We start from the raw sequence: 20946 nt of genomic DNA on the forward strand, positions 1-20946 counted from the left end.
ACATTTCCTAGCCTGAGTAACTCTGAATTTAATACAAAAATCCTCCACTTCTTCATCTGTGAATGAGCTTTATAATATTGCCATCTCCCTACTGATACCAGGAAAATTAGTAGTTTGTTTTATTCAACCTGTGAGATCTTCTTGCTTGGGCTGCTGTCAAAATTCTGATTATCTGTGAATCTAAGGGATATGTGCTCAGGGTCACAGTCCCTAGACAGCATTTGTGCATTATTATGCCACTTTATGTGAATCCAAAGGAAGGAACTGGGGCTCACTTCTAGATTTCACAAATAAAATGTGTTCCCTACATTTTCTCTAGAAATGAACTAACCATGTCTGGTAAAATCACCCTGAAAATGGCTTCTGCTGTTCAGTATTTGCCTGCTTCGGACATATTCAGGCTTGTAGACATTGCTCTACCACTATGTCTACCAGTAGTGACCCTGCACTTAAAGTTGCAGTGTAAAGTGCACTTCAAGTGGGGATGTGATTGTGTATATACAGGTTGATGAAAGCATGTGGGCCAAACCAGACCCCCCTGTTACAACAAGCCTCAAGGGAGGAGATTCAAGAGGAAGACAAAGCTCAGGGATGGCTGACTGGGAGAGGAAGTAGTCCTCTTGAGCTAGCCCTGTAAAGGAAGATCTGGCTTGGACCAGAACCTAACTAGAGATGGCCTGGAAGGATCAGCTGGGAGTAAAGCCTAACTAGAGACTCTTAAGGGTCAGAGCTGCCTACCTGCCTTGGAGAGGCAGGCCTGGTGCAGAATCTCTTTGTTTCTTTTTCTTCTTCAGGTAGTTTGGATTTTGGGACCTGCAGAAAAGTCAGCTGGGAAAAGATTGTGAAGGGCCTACCTGCAGGCCCTGATAGGAGGCAGCCCAGAGATACAGCAGAAGGTCTGAACAAACAGATCTCCCATGCTTTCTACAGGATCCCTGGGCTGGAACCAGGTATAGAGGGTTGGCCTAGGTTTCCTTACTGGCCCTCTTAGTGTGAGGGCATAAAAGCACCAGAAGCAGAGCTGGCAGGCCCATAAGCCCAAATTTGGGTCAAACCCCTGGCATGGTGCTGCCAGAGCCATGGTTTGCTGGACTTGAGCTTCCCTCGAATGGACAGGACTAAAAGTGACCTGACCAGAGGGCCAAGTCACAGGAATAGGTCTGCCACAGCAGGCCAGAGTGGCATCACCAGCAGACACCAAAGGAGAAAGAGAATCACCATGAGGGGGCGCGCCTGTGGTGAGTAGACTCTCCCACAAGAGCATACATTCTACTTTTTCTCTACAAGTAGATAGCCAATCAGCATGAAATTTTACAGTTTGTTTTTTAAGCTCTTTAAATTTAAATTGGTTTTCTTCATGCATTTTTAATTGGATATCTTTGAACTTGGGCTCAGGCTGAATATTGTCCATGGGAATCCTACTTTTCATTGATTTGTCTTTTAAAAAATATTTATCTTTCAACACAAAACTGCAGAAAGGAAGCTCTAAATGATAAAGGTGAGTTTTAGGGGGGTTATTTATTTATTTATTTATTTGCTGCCATTCATGTTCTAACTGAAACTGTGGGCACTGTGCACACAAACTTGATTATCTGGTGGAATAGGGAGGGATGCTGGGTGCATACACACCTGATTGATGGAGACTGGGTGGGTGTAAACCTGCTTGATGTGGTTGAGTGCACATAAAACCTTCTGGGTTAGGAACTATGCATTGTTGTCAGGTTTTAGCCTACAAATGAGAAGTGCTAATGCACAAATACTTTCCATCACCAGCTGTACTCCTACCTCCCACAAGTTTCTCTTCCCCCCATCTAGTTTCCACTCTGAATTAACCACTTTAAAAAAAAAAAAACTTAGGAAATGAATACACAAATATACCTTGTTGTGAACAGCAGGCCTGATACAAACTCACTCAAGCAAGGAACTGAAAAATTAAACCATCAGTAATGAGGTGTCCACCTCACACAGGATTAGAAGGGTTTAAGATGGCCAGGCTGGCCAATTAACTGCCCAAGCTGCACCTGGAGGAGGAGTCAGGGAGCAGGAAACTAACTGATTACATGCAAAGACTGGGCCCTCGTTGTAAGCCCCACTGTGGTAGGTGGTCCCTGTATCACATTAGATGTTCCACAGCTAGGGAAAACATAAAACATTTTTCTCAATTGTTTAGCTCCACAGGTTTTCAGAACAAGGTAAGACTTTTCCTCCTATAGACCTCTTTTGGTACATGGGACTGTGCATTCTTGTGGTGTCAAGCCCAATTATCACCATGTTGTAAAACAGTATACTGCATATATATCAGAGCTCATTGTAATCCCGATCTTTTGCTTATCACTACAGAATTTGCTTTCACTTATTCCATCCACGTGTGTTTCTGTTCCAAATCTCTTATGCTTTTTGCTTTAGTAAGAGTATTTCATGCCACTTTTACTACAAGCTTCCTGGAAATATAGATAAACTGTGAAATATGCACTGCCCCAGTCAACCTTGCCTGTAACCTACTTCACAGTCAAGGAGGTTAAAGAAGATATTGCCCATCTAAATTCATGCTGTCTACTTCCCATTAAGTTTCTGCTTCTCTCTGTAACTTCTGTTTATCCCATTGAAGTTTATATTTGGGAGGTATTGAGGTGAGGATAAGAGTAAAAAACCTGCTTTAAGTCCTCGTCATACAAATTAAATGTAAAGTGAAATCTCCTGCATTGCTGCTGAGTAAGTTCTTCCCTTATACTTCAAAGACAAACTCTGCAAAACTGTGTGCTGGCCAGGGATGTTAGTGGCTTGACAGCCAATTGAATCTTTCATAGATGACAATTACAGCAGAAAGCACTTAACAGTGATGCCAGAACAGCATGCTAGTTGCATAAATCGATTTAAGATGAAATGACATATATAAAAAGCTATGCACATGCCTTTGTTTGTGCCCACTTAAAGAAATTAGCAAAATACAGGAGAAACACAACATTATTAAAATCAGGCAGGAAGAGAATGTTGATTAGAATACAATAGCAATGCTTTGCCTTCTGAATGAATTCTATATTACAATTCTCTGTCCTATTGTGTTTGCATAAGCAGCATAAATCTGTGTCATGTGATATATTGTTGAACCTATTTGAACACATCTAACATAAGTTAAGTGTTTTATTAGTAGGGCTGTATTTTTGCTATGAAGACTATTACTTTTCAGAAATATCATAGACAGGTTGTGATGTTAAAGGGGGACAGTTACAGATATAAATTAAAAATATCAAAGTTCATAGACATCATTCTGGAACAGTTTATAACCATCCAGGATGTATGATCAAGAAGTAGGTGGTAGCAGCAAAAGATACTTCATAGTTAGTCACTGGTTTAGCAGATCTTACTAAGGGCCTGATCCCTCAATGGGAATTTTTAATGTGTTTGGGATCTGAACGAGGAGAATATATTACAGGATCAGATTCTTATTTGGCAGAATTATGCCTAGATAAGAGGCAAGGCAGCCAGTGTGGTGAGAATGGGCCAGAAGAGATGAAGAACGGGTTAGATTTGACTAATTTTTCTGGACACCAGCACGGAGGATGTGGAAATGAACAGATTGGGCTAGTCGTCTGTGAGAGCATGGCAGGTAATCGGAAAAGTCTTGAAAGGGAATATAAGGTTCTTTTCTAGTGCAGTTTATTGTACATGAATATTTGGGGTTTTTATGAATTCTCAAACCACAGAGTCCATGGCAAAAGTGCAAACTTAGTTACCAGTGAAGAATGATACTTAAACTTTTATTTCAAATATTTATCAATTTTTTTAAGGATATTGTGATTCTGATCTTGGACCTGTGTAAATCATGAGTAACTTCCTTGTAGACAGTGTATTTATACTGCTGTATGGGAACAAAATCTGGCCAATTGAATCTGTCTGCTCACAAAATACCTAAATGTTGAACAGCTCTTATTGTTTCAGGTTCTGTGTGCTAAGTAACAACACAAGGATTCCATGTTTTAAAATTAAATTGGCTTTTTTTTTTTTTAAGATAACTATTTACAGAGATGCTGCAACTGTAGGCAGCAGCATGTGCAAATACGATGACATCTCTAACATCTCTTACAAACTCTTTCCTCCGGAAACCTTCACTCCCTGCTCCAAGTTCCAAGCAGATTGTTATGCATAGAATATGTGCCTCAAGTATAATATCATTAGATGTAAGTATCATTCAGAGTAGCAGTCTTGCCTTCGAGTGACAAAATTGTGTTCAAGTACCACACCAATATTTGAGCTGATGTTACTTGGTGTTGCCAATTCCCATAATATTTTTTTTCTTAAAATCCTAGCTCCTGGGGCCAAGTTGTTGGGATTTATATGGGTAGTTTGTGAGTGATGAACTAAACTCTGTCCAAAGGAACCCCTCCTGTATTTAGTCACCGGCTGAGTTTTCTGTAGTAATAGGCCGTAGACCATTTATAAAAGAACTATATTATTTATTAAGGGAAAACAAGTCAAAACTATAATGAATCAGAGAACAGAACAGTTATGGATATTACACTTAAACGTGAACTCCTGCTTATGGTATCAAAATCCCCAGATCAAAGTCTAAGCAGGCCAGTCTACTTATTGTTTTCTTCTCCCTCCTTGGTGCAGGTCACAATGCTGGTGAGGATCCCTGGATTGGACTGGAACGAGCCACAGCTGAGCAGGCCATCGATGGATCATTTCAGGTAAGTGGAAGATGTTACAGTGCAGGGGCTTGTCTGCTGGAGGCGATCTCTGTCCCTCGACGCACCTGCGCGACTGCTGCCTCCAGAGCGGACAGCTCTGAACTCAGTGAGTCCAAACCTTATATGTAGTGTGATTGTTGAGCAGATTTCATACCTTGTCCATCTCTCAGCTCCCACCTTATCCCAGAAAGGGTGGGAACAGGACAAGAAGATGGTCCTTCAAAATGGAGTCCGACCTGTCCTTTTCCCTATTCAAGATAGCGACTGTGTGTACTCCATTAAGTTGAGTATAGCTATTTACATATTCAACCCTATCACAACTTAATTAACTTTACAGCCCTCATTATAACCCAACAAACTGATTACATGAGACTCTCAGCTTTTAAATTGCTAGCCCTCTTGCTTCTGGAGAAAAGCTTAAGTGTCCCCTTTACAGGTTCAAAAATCAGGAGGCAAATAATAATCCCTCAATTTTATTATGTCTAAAATCTCATGATTTTTAAGCCAGTCATGATGTTTTAGAGGTGTGACTCATGAATTTTGAATGCCTGAAGTTGGAAATGCTACATAAAACTGTAGGCTGTTACATTGTGAGAGGCTTCTTGTGTCTGTTAGAAGTGAGGGGAAAAGAAATCTGAGGTTTTAGAAAATAGGGTGGTTTTGAACTGATGTTCAGCCATACATGGAACTATGCCAATTTACACCAGCTGAGGATCTGGCCCATATGTTCTGGCTAACAGTCTTCTCCCATCCTAATGGGAGAAGGGCTGTTAGTTCCCAAGCTATGTGGGCTCATCCTACAGTCATTACTCAGGCAAAGTCCCCACTGAGGTCAATAGGGAATTTTGCCAGAATAAGGACTGCTGGATCAGCCCTTTTTTGAGCTACTTCTAGTCATACAGGTACTCCACTGTGTTCCCACACAATCACTGAAACTACCAGATGGAGTACTTTGTAGAATACTTTGTGCTGCCTTGAATATGAAAGGTACTGAATGTTATAGTCAACCTTTGAATAAGGAATTGTACAAAAACAAAGCCAAGAACGGAACCAAGGTCATCAATATATCACAACGCACAAGACATTTTAGATTTCATTCTCCTCCATTTGTTAACTTGAGCTGACAAATTTCAGTCTCTGGAGAAACAACTCACTTTGTTAAAAAGTGAAGAATGGATGATCTTGATTTTTTTTTTTTTTAAAAAAGGTTAAATTGATCCTCTGAATAGAAGAGGGGAAAGAGAACCTGAAGCTACTTTTCTCTGCTATGTTGTTCAAAATATTGTGTATACCTTAGTGGCAATATGAAAGAGATTCAAATTAGTTCTATTTCACTAATGGAGTATATTACAACTTTCATCTGTATTTAAAATAATCTTTTAATGTGGGCAGGTGACATGCTACTCAAGGAGAATCACCACAGTTGCTACTCATTTAAAGGGGCACTGCTAATGGTTATAACTCCTAACTATTATTCCATTGTAAATTCCATATCTCAAAACTATTATTGTTAGTCATTCTGATATGCCTTTGAGAATTGTTGAGGCTAATAGAGTTATTTTATAGTGATCCCAAAAATATTCTGTGCATAATGGCCCATGTGTATTATTTGTACAATTCAATAGCTGGTTGAAATCCCTCTGAAATTTATCAGGAGGCACGATTGTACCTTTTCCACGTGAAATATTGACAGAGGGATATCAAAACTGAAATAACCACTAGTTCCTTGTAATTGTGTATCTTTTCATAAGTTACATACCTAGTAGTGTGATTATGGAACCGGGCCCATTTACAGGAGAGGAAATTAAAATCTTTCCAACTTCAAACTTCTTGATATTAAGTTGAGAAGAGTGTTATGCTGAAGAGAAAACACAACAGAAGTATTACATTTATATTTCTCCATCTCCCCCGGCTCCCATACAATTACATAGCATAAATAATCTATTATGATGGAGAACCTGGTAAATGTCTCCCTTCTGAAACTACCATAGATCTTCCATTTCTTGTAAGATTCTGATTAGTCTGCTGTAATAACAAAGTGTCTGTGTTTGTGTTGGCAAAAACTGCATATTATGTTTATCACACAGCCAATAACATGGATTTGTAACTTAATCACATGGATATCATCAGCACATATCTTCTGAGCATACATATATATATATTATACATGTTTATTTATATTTCCACAGATAAAAATCTATTAAGATGGAGTTAAGTTATTAATTAACTCCAACTTCCTTCACCATAATTCTCTCCCAGCTTTCAGCTCTCCAACTCTGAGAGCCAGCAGGCATCTCCCTCTGCTGCTGTCAGCCTTCAACTCTTCTCCTCTGTTTGTGGTTGTGGCTCTCTGTCTCAGGAAGGTCAGCTAGCTAGCCCCTCCCCAGGCTTCCTAGCCCACAGTCCTTTTCAGCATCCTGCACTGGCTTCAGCTCTTGAAAGTCAGCAAGCTAGCCCCTCTGTTGGCTTCATGATAATTCCTCCTTTTTTTCTGGAGAGAGCATGCAGAGAGCTTTCTGCAACTTTCCCCAGAGACCTTCTTCTGACTCCCAGGAAGCTCTCACCTGCCCCTTTTGCTCACTGGCTGCCTTGATTTACCAAGTCCCCCACCCTGATCCTTTATAGCTCCTGGTGCTGCCCTGCCTGCTTAGCTGGCCAAACTGGGACCATCTGTTCTGGCCTATGGGAGCTGGGCCTGCTTCATTCACAGGGGTCAGCAACCCTTTCTGACAATGGCCCTTACTTTACAGTTAACATTGGTTTAGAAGACTGTGTAAGGCCAGTACTGTGTGAAGGGTGGGCCCAGTTCCTGAATCCCAATGTCTCTGTAGGTCAAGGGCTCCCCTTGTGTTTCAGCCTCAGTTTCTCCTGAAGTGCTTTCTCAAGGCACAGCAGAGCCAGTGTGCCAGTGCCATGAGCAGCCTCTCATGAGACCATGGAACCTTTAAAGAGCAGTAACTGTTGGAACAGGTAACTTACCAATGCAAATTCTTGAAATATGTGTCTACTCCCTCTCATATTTCTGTGTCATTAAAAACAGTAGATTTGTTTCATGCATATTAACTGTGCAGCAAGAGTGGGGATTACTTGACTCTGGTGTCTGGTTTCTATTTGTGGATCACTAAGCTGAAATAGATGCTGCCCTTTGGTTTTGACTTAGGCACCTATGTATGTAACAGGGTGGGGCTTAGCACCTCGCTCTCCCTCTTCGGCATCTCCCATTGGCTAGCTTAAGTGGCTCCCTCCCTAGCTTGCTAGTTTTTGTGGATCACATTCTTAGGCAATTATCTCTCCCCATTCATTGTATAGGGAACCTATGCATCCAACTCAGGCTTGTGGTGGTCCAATGATTTTCTATGTCCTAAGATGTTACCGAGATGATCAACATTGCAATATCCAAGTTTCTGTGTGGATCTGGGCCTATAACCACAAAAATTAGATAAAAACTCTTACTAATTTAGCTTAATTGCAACTAATTTTGTCACATATAGTTATGTACAAGATTTCAATTAATTTTAACTATATGGAAAGTTTGAAGTATATGCATTATTCCATTGTTACAATCATCTGAGACAAAGGAAACACTGATACAAATGCTAAGTTTCTTAAAGGACTGGATTTTTTAAAAATTAATTTTAACTCATAACCCAGAATGGATTTCCTTCTACATTAACCAAAATTCCTTTTGTATTCTGAGATTAACTGTCATAAGAAGGAGAGCTTACACTGTATTTTTCAAAACAGAAGTTGAATTACTGCCTGATATCAAGTTGGGTGTAAACGTTCCTGATATTTCATTTATTATTTCCTTGCTCTTGATATTTGCATTTTTGAGGAAATATACTTGAGCAACTTTAAATGAAGTTGCAAGAATTTCCTACTTTAAAATGTATGCAATTAGGGAGACTGAGGGTTCATGACTAGAAGATAGAGGTTTTAGCTGGAGCTGGGGTTGTGATCCATTCAAAGAATTGTATTTCATATGGTGCAAGTATAATGGGGAACTTGTTTTTTAAACCTACATGCATGCTAAAAAGCTTACCAGAGGTCACCCCAACTCCAACCTCAGGCTCTGGTAGGTGTCAGTCCTTCAAAACCCACAACTGGATTTTCCATGTGGTTATTAGTTCATAACTATTTCAGATTCAGAACCCAATCTAGACATATCAGCTATTTCTTTATACATCTCAGGCCTTTGATCTTGTTTCAAGGAATAGGTAATGAGCCATTCCTCAAGGTGCAGCTTCAGAAGGTTGGGTTTAAGCATAACTGGGGTTGGAAGAATTTGCATTAACTTCTCTCTAGAAATTTCCCAGAAATACATTTCACACTTATTGCCCCAAAATTCCATTCTTGTGTGGCACATCTTCAACAAAGTCCTTCGAACTTGCAGGCCTCACATCACGTTTCCCCTGTAGAGAAGTTACATGCAATCTGAGACCACAACAATTTATAAACTTTGCATTTAATGCAAAGGAGCCCAAAGATACTTAAACTTAACTCAGTAAGGTCTTCCAAGCACATGCAGGAAATTAAAATATCTATCACATCTCTCTCCATTAGATCTGCACATGTGCATTGATGCGAGCTTTAATCAATGCTCTAGCTTCCTCTTTCTAGAGCTCAAATCAATTTCTCACTAAATCCATTTGTCACATTAACAGACGCATCCAACTCATGTGACAAATGGATTTGATGACAAATTATCATGAGAACGGTCATACTAAGTCAGACCAATGGTCCATCTAGCCCAGTACGCTGTCTCCAACGACGTACAAAACAGGGTAGTTGGAGTGATTCACTGCTGTTTTCCCTTCCAAGGTCTTGGCAGTCAGAAGTTTAAGGTCATCCTGAGAATGGGGTTGCCTCCTTGACCATCTTGACTAATAGCCATTGATGGACCTATCCTCCATGAACTTATCTATTCTATTTTGAAGTCAGTTGTACTTTGGCCATCACAAAATCCTATGGCAATGATTTCCACAGGTTAACTGTACACTGTGTGGAAAAGTACTTACTCCTGCTGCTTCCTGTTCATTTTATTGTGTGACTCCTGGTTTTTGTATTGTGTGAAATTGTAAATAACACTTCTCTATTAACTTTTGCACATCATTCATGACTTTACAGATCTCTATTTCCTCCCATGTCTTTTCTTTTCTAAGCTGAACACCCCTCACCTTTTTTTAATATCTCTTGTATAGAGTTCGCTCCAGACTCTTGGTCATCTTTGTTGCTTTTTTCTGAATCTTCTGCAGTTCCACTATATTCTTTTTGAGCTGGAGTGACCAGAACTGGATGCAGTATTCAAGGTGTGGGCACAGTATGGGCACAAAGGATGGATATAAATGGTACAATTATATTTTCTGTCTTATTTTTTATCCTTTTCCTAATAGTTCCTAACGTTCTGTTACACGTTATGATCACTTCTGCGCATTGAGCTGAAGTTTTCAGAGAACTATCCATGATGAATCAAAGATCTCTTTCCTGAGTGGTAAAAGTTAATTTTTTCAGTCAGAAAATCCACATTCATACACTAGCTTCTGCCCTTCCAATGTGGCTTGAGCAGAATTCTTTTAGCCTTTCACGTTCTGTTCAAAAAGTGAAATCTAATTCAGATTATCTTAATGTGACTGATTTGACTTTTTAATTAAGAATCACATCCCTAAAAAACCAAGTGCATGTAACAAATAGCACTGTTGAACACACCAGCTGGTACCTGGACTTTAAAGTAAAAGCGGTGTCTTCAACTTTCTCTTAACAGCATAGTCCAGCTGTTGCTACACTACATTAGGAATCTAGAAACTCACCAGTGCCCAACTCATTTTAAATTTTATTTTCTATCACAAAAGCTAAACCAGCAGCATTAGTAAATTCAGATTGATCTTTTCTAAAGCTAACAGAATCAGGAAGCTTTAAAACACTGAAATTTGAATAGTCATTCAAGAGTCAGAAGTCACTAAAATAGATTTTAAGAGAACTAGGGAAATATGAAAAAAGATCCAAGAACATTCATTCACATCTCTAAAAATATTCCCTTATGCCATGTTCTTAACCCATTTCTGGCAAAAATGTTTGCAGGATGTCCATTTCAGAGTTGCGCACATGAGTATTTGTAAAACTCAAATTTTAAATTAATATCCACACATTTAAGCCCAAAGTCCTCGTGGGCTTATACAGTCAAGGAACAGAAAAAACCCCATGTGACTTATCTAACAATTTACAGCTAAGCTTGAATTTTGAATATTTGTGATCGGCCTATGTATTAAAACAATTTTGAAAAGGTATTCGATGAATGCATTAATTCAATTTACGAATTAATTCGAATAAAGCATGATCTGCTTCTGGATATTCCCTAATCAGAGAAAGAGGATAAATTGATCTAATTACTTTTTTTTGCGAATAATTCACTCAGTTCTAATATTTCAGGTTGTTTTTTCTGAGTTTATGTTAAATGTATTGAAAACTTGATTTTCCTAGATTTTCTGCTATTTCTTTTCACCCCATCTTGTTTGCATAATTGGTATATGAATTAATTATGTAAATGACCTAATTTGCTGATATGACTGATGTTTTGTGTTTTTGTAAAAGATTTAAGTGCAGATATAACACCAAAAACATCCAGCCAGACATTCAGACTATGAATGTGGACAATTGTGCATTAGCTTTACAGATCAAAACAATTTAGCAGACTCTTGTGAATATGTCCCTAACATGTTATCCATAGAACCTTAATCTGCAGTCTTTAGTCAGTTTGGTGATGGTTTCTACCTGAATAAAAAACTGTAGGAATAGGCCCTAGATGCCCTTTAGAAATATAACCTTTTCCAGATGGTGTGATTACCATAACTCACCAGCGCTCGTGTTTCGGACTGCTCATGTTAGCCACTTGAGTGTTGGCAATATACTCTGTGCCTGATCCAAAGCCCATTGAAGTCAGTGGGAGTCTTTCTACTGACTTCAAAGGTTTTTGGATTAACTCCCGAGGTTTGTTCTGTCATTCATTCCTTTGTTCTTTCTTTTTTAGCTTCTAGATAAATATCTAAAATATTCCAGCATTCTCCTTCATATCTTCCTCAAAGCAGCTGCTTTACTCATGTTGTTTTTTTCTTGTTCCATCATTTTCTTACAGAATGGAATTAGCACCATATTTCATAAGTGCCTACTCAACTCTTGGTTCTCCTTTTGCCAAATTTCACAGAGCACTTGGATGAATCATTGTTCCTCAAGCCTGTCCTTTGTAATCACAAACACACATTCTATGGGATTTAGGGCTGCTCCTGAATGAGATACTGTATCCTTTTCAACCATTTACTGTGTTCCCTGCATTTTCATGACTGCTGAATGTACCACTGGCAGATTTTTCTAGATGTCATTGTAGCTATCTTTTTCCTAATGCAGTATAGAACACAGCAGGATTCCATTACAAGTGCAATCTCTTCCTGTCCAGCTCGTGTGGTGTTTATTATATGCTGTTTATGATATCCGTTGGGTACAATGCAAATTCACACACACATTATTTAATTTCTTAGTGTTAACTCCTCAAGCAAATCCTCAGGCTTACTAATGAAGATGACATCACCATAATGTCAATTGCTACATTTGTTTCAACAATAATAATTATATTGCGAGATCATTTAAAAAATCAAAGATTATTTCCAGTCTGTATAAAGTTTGAGCAGATGCAGTGACGTAGCATAATTTCTTAATGTTTACTGAGTTGAATACACCATGACTTTTTGATATGAAAAGATATGCTTCAGGTTAGTTGAACAGAGACTAGATCATTTTGCTGTATGCAATTTCTTAGTGGTGATTCACACTTTAGCAAGTAGTTTCATCCTTCAATATCTTTGGGATTTTTCCATGCAAAACTCTGGAATTATATCTATGAAGAAATCCTGCATCTCTCCTCTCCATATACTTACAGCACTATACAGGTTTTGCACTATCAGAGCTAAGGAGCAAATGACTCCCATAATTCCTTAGACATCAATTGCTAAGTTTACCAATTTGTAGATGAACTTTATCTGTATTTAAATGATGAAAATTAAGCCTGCAATATTTGCATTTAGCATCAAAGTGGAATGTAGCAGTTTCATGTAGATTAGCAATGTTATTGCCCTCTAGTGGCCTTATTTATTTGCAATTGTGTAGTTATCCTAAAATGAGAGGCTTTAAAAGCACTGACACATATTATAAGTGTAAACCAGAAAATATCTTTGATTTGAAAATATCCAATGATTTGATTTTAGTGGATTATGTCTATGGTTACAAAACAATGATATACTGAAGGACAGGAAACATTTATTCTACTGTGTAAAACAATGAACAAAACCTACTGTTCGCAAGGATTCAAAATCCACCCAACAGTGGCACCAGCCAAGCAAACATACAGGATTGCATAAGCCTCAAACAGTACAACTAGACTGAGTTGGTGGTTGTCACTTGAATGCTGCAGTATGTGTACTGATCAAACTCAATCATCCCCAGACATTATTCATGCTTTACTGCAGCTTCAATGCTTGTTTAAATGTACCAAATTAGCCAGCATGCCAAAGGTGCATGTCTCATGTTGGGGGACAGGAAGCAAGCCTCAGATTTAAAAGTCCAAAAATCAAAAATTGAGGGAAAGAAATTTTAAAGGCAATAAAAGGTGTTGTCAAAAATATTTTGGACAGTTATCAGGGTATGTTATATTATGTGCAAGGTATAAAAGCTTTTTGGGCTATATTACAAAGGCTAAAATTGAAAGGGCCAGATTTACAAAGATATTTAGGAGCCTAAAGATGCAAATAGACATCTAGTGGAATTTTCAAAAGCACCTAAGATGGCTGGTGTCTAATTCCCATTGGTTTCAATGAACCTGCTGAGGCACTTTTATAAATCCCGCTAGGCACGTGGTTGCATCTTTAGGCCCCTATATACCTCTGAGAATCTGGCCCTTAGACCAAATAAGATGACCTGTGTGTTTCATGTTTTAATTTGGATGAAGGAGTTAACAAGAATTTTTGTTAAGATCTACCTCTCTTTTTTTAAATAGAAAAGTAACTGAACAGGAGTAAAGTGTTGCTTCACAAATATTGTATAGCTGAATGAGGGTTTTTTTTTTTTACCGCTAAATATGACAGAATAGAATAATTTACCACTTTTTAGGTATGCTCTGGCTGTTTTGACCAAAGAGATGGTTTCTTACAGGGACAAAAATAACAAAAGAAATACCTGTTGAATTACTAATTATTTTTGCAGTCTGTTGCTTAGCGCATGATGCAGATGGAGACAACAACTCTGAGAAATTCTGACCTAGGTTATGTTAGTGTAAATCCCAGTGTCCTTGCTTTAAAGTAAATGGAACTACTCTGAATAATCTGGAACTACACTGGTAAATAAGACCACCATCTTACCCTAAGAATTAAAAAAAAAAAAAAAAGTCAAACTAGGCCAGAGTATTTAATTTGCTTATACTTTATTAATAATATTTAACACTTTTGAGTTTAAGGGGAGACAGTACTTATATCTATCACTAACAAGGAATTAGAAACAAATTATTGTATCCTGCATATTTACAGCAATGTGAGAAATATCTTAAATCTGGCATAATTATAATTTATACCCTCCCACACTTCAATCATTTAAATGTGTAGTATGCTCAAAATCACCCAGCACATAAAACCAGATTTTTAAAAATTTGTAATAACAGTTAATTATTCTTTTCAAGATGTTGAATCTCTTGTTTAAATTGTATTTGCAAATAGTTTAATTTGCCAGCTATGATCTCATAGCTATATACTGGCTATTGATTTTGGCAAAAAAAACACTTGTACAGTCCTCAAGTGAAGTAAGGAGGACTGTGAAAGCAGAGGGGTCTATGGTCTTAAACTTTGAATTAAACAGAATCTTTGAACTACACTGTACCCTAGCCTCCATGGCTGCACAGCTATGTCCCTGTGAAGTCTCCCTGGAACTCGGGTCTAGGCGTGAAGGAGTAAGCAGACACTATGAGTCCAGTACTCTTCCAAAGAAGGTGGGTGGGAGAGGCAGGAACTGGATGGAGCTTTGTCTTTGACCCCCCTCTTTGCAAAGCACAAGTCGGCACAACTGAGCCAGCCTGTGGGCATTTTAATTTGCTGCTGCTATAGGCCAACTTCAAATTTCTGTCTTCTGGCACTAACGGGGAGGAAGGGGGGATCTGTGCCTCTGAGAGGCAATGTGCCCTTTACATGCAGCACAGCTGTGCCTCACCCCATACAGCGGCCTTGAGACAAAGCTGCACTCTAGCTCTTTGTAAATAGGTTCTTGTATCCAGTAATGCTGCTAAGATACATTCCTCATTTAATTTCACGAATCTGCCATCTTTCCTCATACAGAGTGGTACCTTACTCTGTGAAAAGTTCCCAATTTCAGTTGGATTAATTCACAAAGTAAAATATTACTCAACATGAGTAACGGTGGCAGAATCTGAGCCCATTGAACTATTTGTGTAGTAAGATATTACTGAACATAAGGTTGGCAGAGTCCGGCCCTTAGTTTTAAGAGACTTGCTCCTGAAATAGTCTGTTTGTAATGAAGATATGTAATGGGCTATTCCTATAAAGTAGATGGCGATAAATTAATCTATCAAATACTGAAGAATTCTCTTAAGAAAATATAGATGTATAATCATAGATTCCCATCATACAAGTATTTGCACTTTCTTTATACCACTTTTCTCTGTTCATGGAATGTATGCAGAAGATATGATCTTATGAACAGCAAGTTAAGGAACATAAACCGAATTATTTGATTAATAATGCAAGGAATGTTAATTTATAGTTGCTTGGTATAGATGGGCTGTATCAATGGTTGTGTAGTGAAATCACAGAAGAAAACAAGTTACGGTTTTTACTGTTACCCTATTGATCAGCCATTTCCTCTCCATAAATGCGCATAGAGATTAACATGTTCCTTTGTACTCTGTATTCCCTACACTGCAAAGATGCATTGTGCTTCTCTGATTGCTGTTACTCTTTCCATATCTTTTTATGAACACAAGAGAGCTCACTCTCCTTTTCCCCTCTGGAGTATGCATTATTACTAATTCCAGGCTATAACTGATTTATAGCGGGTTCCTTGAATAATGTAAATATAGCAATAAACAAAATAATTGTTCAACAAATATGACTTAAAAAAAACAGGCACAGGAAATAAACTAAATCTGTTTTTTTCAGACCACTTCAAATACTCATTTAGAGCGACATAGGAAGGCAATGGACAATGCTTAGGTTAAAAGGAACTTTTTTGAGAACACAGGCAGATGACTGAGATTAAGGACACCTTTCCCATCATCTTGTTCTCTCTCATTCTCTTCTGGTCCATTTCTTCATTCTTGCATCAACATATTCCTGGTAATCTTCTTTTAAAAGATATGCCTCTTGGATCATTTCTCTTAGCTGTCATCATGCAGTGTGCAATACTGAAATCACATCATTCTGATTGTTGACTTCATCCTCCCTTTCCCCATCTGTTCCTTCATCTTTCCCTTGGCCTTTGCATCAACCAGAATATTTTCAGGATGGCATCATCTTTCCTCCATTCATTTTGATGTGTCAATCTCTCTTGCTTTTTACATGAAATCAACTGGCCTCTATCCATCTCAACAGAGCTTCTTGATCTTCTTCTTTCAACCAGGCTCCCCACTTTTTTATCCCTTTTTCTACTTATCTGTTGATTATATATCACTTCCTTTTGTGCTTCTAGTTCCTTAGTATGGACCAGTTGAGACAGACTTTTGCATGGATTTCACAATCCCAATTCAGACACTGCTCCCTCCTTGCACCCAAAAATGAAGAGGAAGCAGGCCAGATGCACAGCGAAGGATGCATGAAAGTTGCAGTCTAGCCTCCGCCCCACTTCTCCTCCAGTCTCCCCTTTCTTCCTTTTTTTCATGTCCTTTCCCTTCCTGCATGTGAGGATATATAAAATAGTTAATGGGTAATGTTTTGTTCAGACATCACTTGCAATATTTCTGTAGATTACCTACACTGTCTAGACAGCAAAAAAAGGCCTGCGACAGCAAGTCTCAGAGCCTGGGTCCACTGACTTGGGCTTGTGCTGAAGGGCTAAAATCAGCAGTCAAGGCATTTGGGCTCGGGGCTGGAGCCTGGAAACCCAGCGAAGGGAAAGGTTCTCACATCCCAGGCTCCAGCCCAAGCCCGAATGCCTCCACCGCTATTTTTAGTCCTGCAGCGTGAGCCCACATTGGTTAACCCAGGCTCTGAGACTTGCTGCTGCATGTACTTTCTTATTTGTTTTGTGTTGGCTTGATTTGGCTTCTTTGCTGTGTAGATGTATGTCTTCTACAGACAACAGCCACAGTAATAGACCTCAGGGACTAGCCACCGCATTTTGTTTTAGTTGTGGAAGCCTCAGGAAACCCTTGAGAATACATTACAGATTTCAGATTCTGTATAGATGGTAGTGTTTTTAAAACTTACTATTATTGATCAATGAAATATTCAGTGTTACACAAAGCACTTGCATTAGATGTGCTGCTGGGTGTACATGGGAGTCCTAAAAACCATTATGAGGAAATGGACAATAATCAGAAACATTTGAAAGCAGGGAAATCCAGGGTTCCCATCTGGTTTAATACAATGACTAACAGCATCACCTCAAACAACTCCCTTGGCCAACTTGGACCTGTATCAACAGTCCAGTGAAACTGGGTAAAAACACAACTTCAACACAAAACAGATGTTGCAGCTGAATCACTTTTTAAAACATAAGAGAGAGTGATTCATTTTTGTTTCCATCCAAACCAGAGCTGATGTCTCTGACCCAAATGTCATAGATGCATTGATTTCTAGCTCTGTGTTTTTAATCTTCGATAAATCAACTAAATTCATGTAATGCAAGATTCCATGTGATCTCCTTGGCAATGTGAAACACAGTTTCTTGGCAAGGGACTTAAGGGGTTGGTGAGGGAAGGATTGTGCCCATAATTCTGTACATGGATTCTCCCCCACCCCTAACTCCAGCATGGAAGATGGATCAGCCATCTACAAAGGGAGGAGGTGGGGACTCACTAGATCTAATGACAGAGCAAGCCAGGGAGGTGGTTGAGATATGAAGGGGATGCACATCATCACCCTTCTAGCTCCATGGAGATTACAAGGATAAAGGAAAAGCCTTGGTTCTCACAAGATGGGTCCCTAGGAGCAGCCTGAACCATGAGGAGAGCCTGGATAAGGAGGAGTTGCTGAGAGGTGTAGCGCTGCAGAAGATGACACTGGCCTCCTCAGAATATTTGAAGAGGAATATTCAACCCTTAAAGCCTAATCCTGCAGTCTAAAGTGCTTTTGCTTTGCTTTCATCTCTTCACTGAAGGTTCCTTTCTTGAGCTAAAGAAGTTGCCAACTGTGTTGTATTTGAGTGAGTTGTCATGACTAATAGTTCTGTTTACGGGTTCAAAATTCACTTTTCATGAACATTCTCCAGTATTTACTTAAAATTAGCTCCTTCTGCACAAAAAAAATCCTGCTAGTTCTTTAAGTTCACTAGAATATTCATGGAAAGCAAACACAAACAGGAAATGAACGCAGCTGAAATGAATGTTTAAAAAGTGAAGTGAATATTTGCAGAACACCTTTCCTCTATTCACCAGCTCCAGTTAATGGAAGTTACTTGCATAAATCTCATAGCAATAAGAGATGGATACACAGCACAATATCGTGCTCCTTCATCTCATTTTGTGTGCTGTTTAAAACAGCAGGGTTGGATATTTTGCTCTGCATGTTTGTACTTTCTATTGTAATATTTAGACCAGAGGTTCACAGATTACACCATGAACCATCAATGGCTGGTAGTTCAGAGAGAGCTGGGTCATTGAATGGTGCTGGCAGCTCCTCCTCGTTTCCACCTACTAAAATGCATTAAAAGACAGGTCAAAGGACATTAAATATTTCCTAATAATTTTAGCAGTGAAGCAATTTCTTTATTTGCTGCAGATTTTATTCAGTTGCTAACAGGCAGGAAATGGTTCATAAACAAATCTCTTTTAAGATAGGACTAGTGCTATGTCAAGGTTTGAGATCCCCTGGATCACGCCATGAGAAGGTCAATTGGGCATCTTACAAGTGGTCACATTCTGAATTAGTGTCTGCAATGGGTGAGCTTCACCCTTTCCCCATATGTAGCATTAAATAGTAGAGGCAGGGTTCACATGCTGTACAGATGATTGATATGATTACTCACAATGAGCAATGAATTTATGCAAGTGAGATCATTTCTGAAAACCACATATGCTGTACTTATCCAGTAGTAACAACTCAACCACAACACTGTCATCTCACTCATAGTGGCAGGCTCTGACCTTCTCAACCAAGTACATTTTTTAACCATTAAATGAAAAGCTTGTTTCCAAGAGCAAAAGAAGAAGGTGTCCTCCAACAGTCATCAAAATGAAGGAAGATAATATTAATATTTCAACATATGCTCCCACTGAATAGTCATTGGGTGAGCGTGCAGTGATACTCAACATATGAGGATCTTTCCATTCAAAAATAAAACACATATAGTTGAAGAAAACTTTAAAATTGTAGTAAATAATCTTAAGATCTGAAGTGGAGAATTTAAAATATGGCCCAGGTATATAATCCTCTTCCTCCTCCAATTGTGGAAGTAATTACTATCTACAAAAAGGAATAATTCTATATTTAAACATAGACCAAAGACACAACTGACCTTTTGTTAGGGTGTTGACTTCATTAATTATTTTGATTATTGAATGAAAAACTTTTTTTGTTTTGATAATGTACTTTGATTATAATGTATTAAAAATTAACAACAATCTGTAAAAACTTGATGAGAACATGATTTACCCAAATGACTTAAGACATTTTTTCATCCATTCTTCTTGCGTTACACCAGATCTTCAGCCTCCATCCTTCCCCTTCTCCCCACCACCAAAATACATGGAACTGATTGGTGTATGTAGTAAGTGGAATGGAAATATTTTTGTCACCATAGCAACAAAATGCCTTGGTGGGGATCAAAGCACTCATCTAAAATGTGTAGGAAAAAAGGGTTACACAGATTTTGGGCCTGTAGCATCATAGTCTAAAAACACAAAATGTGAAGAACTGATTGTATTCTACAGAAGGGTCAGAAGAATGTAAATATCTGAGCAACCAGCAAATTACTATGGTGCCAATTGCCATGATTTCAAGTACCATCAAGTAATTTGGTACCCAGAAAATGCATAATTGGTGTCTTCTTCCATATATTTTTTAAAGTAATGGTTAAACAAATATGTGGTATATGTTGGCATACCATGTCACCTGTATTTATTATCCTTTAAAAAGGAAAACTTAATATGGGGTCAAGAAACTTTATAGTCTGTTTAGGAAAAAAAAATTAATTTTAAATATCTGTAAATTGCTAGTAAAAATGTCTCCAAAATGTATAACAGATGCACTCTTGCACCCTGAAATAATAAATAAATTAGATTTAAGCACCAAATTCTGCAGACTGTGGACTTACTTGGTATATATATTGATTTAATTGAAGGAAAAACTCAGCCCTCACAATTATTATTGCTTTCCTCACAATTTATATTTTTACTCGCTCTTGTTGGATGCTGCTTTGTGACATGTTGGCAATATACTTAGTCTCCCGTAGCATAGTACAACCATCAAGATCAAATCTAGACTTGTAGATGTTCAAGGCAATGGATCTATGACAATACACTAGCTGAGGATCTGTTTTGTAAAATAGAATTTGACCTCTTTGGTAAATATATCTATTTTTATACTCAGTAGAGCTGGAGAAAGTAATATTGAACACATTTATTATAGGTTTTTCACCTCTTTTACTGTTCATGAACTATCTTTGAACAGATTGCTACATTATCAAGTGTATTTGTTCTCCAAAATTACTTACAAATATCTTTTTAGCAAATGAATTTTAGTCTGGAGGTCTTTTGCAAAACAGTTTATTGGGCATGTTTAATATCATACTGTGTTCTTTAATCACCTAATTCATTTTTTATTTCTGTTACCTGATTGGTTGAATGTACCCAACTAATAAAGTGCAAATTTAGAATTGCATCTTTGATTGTAAAATTAGCAATTTGAAATATGACTGATCACTTATGCAATTTGAAAATTCCTATTCTGTGAATACTTGAGTATTCAGGCTTAAAATTTTGAGCTTTGTGAGTATTTCCACTAGTAAAGCTTGTTCACATTTTCAAAAAACAATCATAAAAATGAACACAAAC

The 20946-nt window shown here is 38.2% G+C and overlaps 1 long non-coding RNA gene across 1 annotated transcript; it reads left to right on the forward strand.

The window, feature by feature from the left end:
* Positions 1-2103: 2103 nt before the first annotated feature.
* On the forward strand, positions 2104-4681 carry LOC137156783 (uncharacterized). The gene is made up of 3 exons (XR_010920888.1): positions 2104-2192; positions 4010-4178; positions 4615-4681. It is a non-coding gene; the product is annotated as an uncharacterized lncRNA (long non-coding RNA).
* Positions 4682-20946: the final 16265 nt, after the last annotated feature.

Source organism: Emydura macquarii, unplaced genomic scaffold (assembly GCF_026122565.2).
Source record: "Emydura macquarii macquarii isolate MOO-44397 ecotype Brisbane River unplaced genomic scaffold, CSIRO-AGI_Emac_v2 contig_1477, whole genome shotgun sequence".
NCBI classification, from domain to species: Eukaryota; Metazoa; Chordata; order Testudines; family Chelidae; genus Emydura; species Emydura macquarii.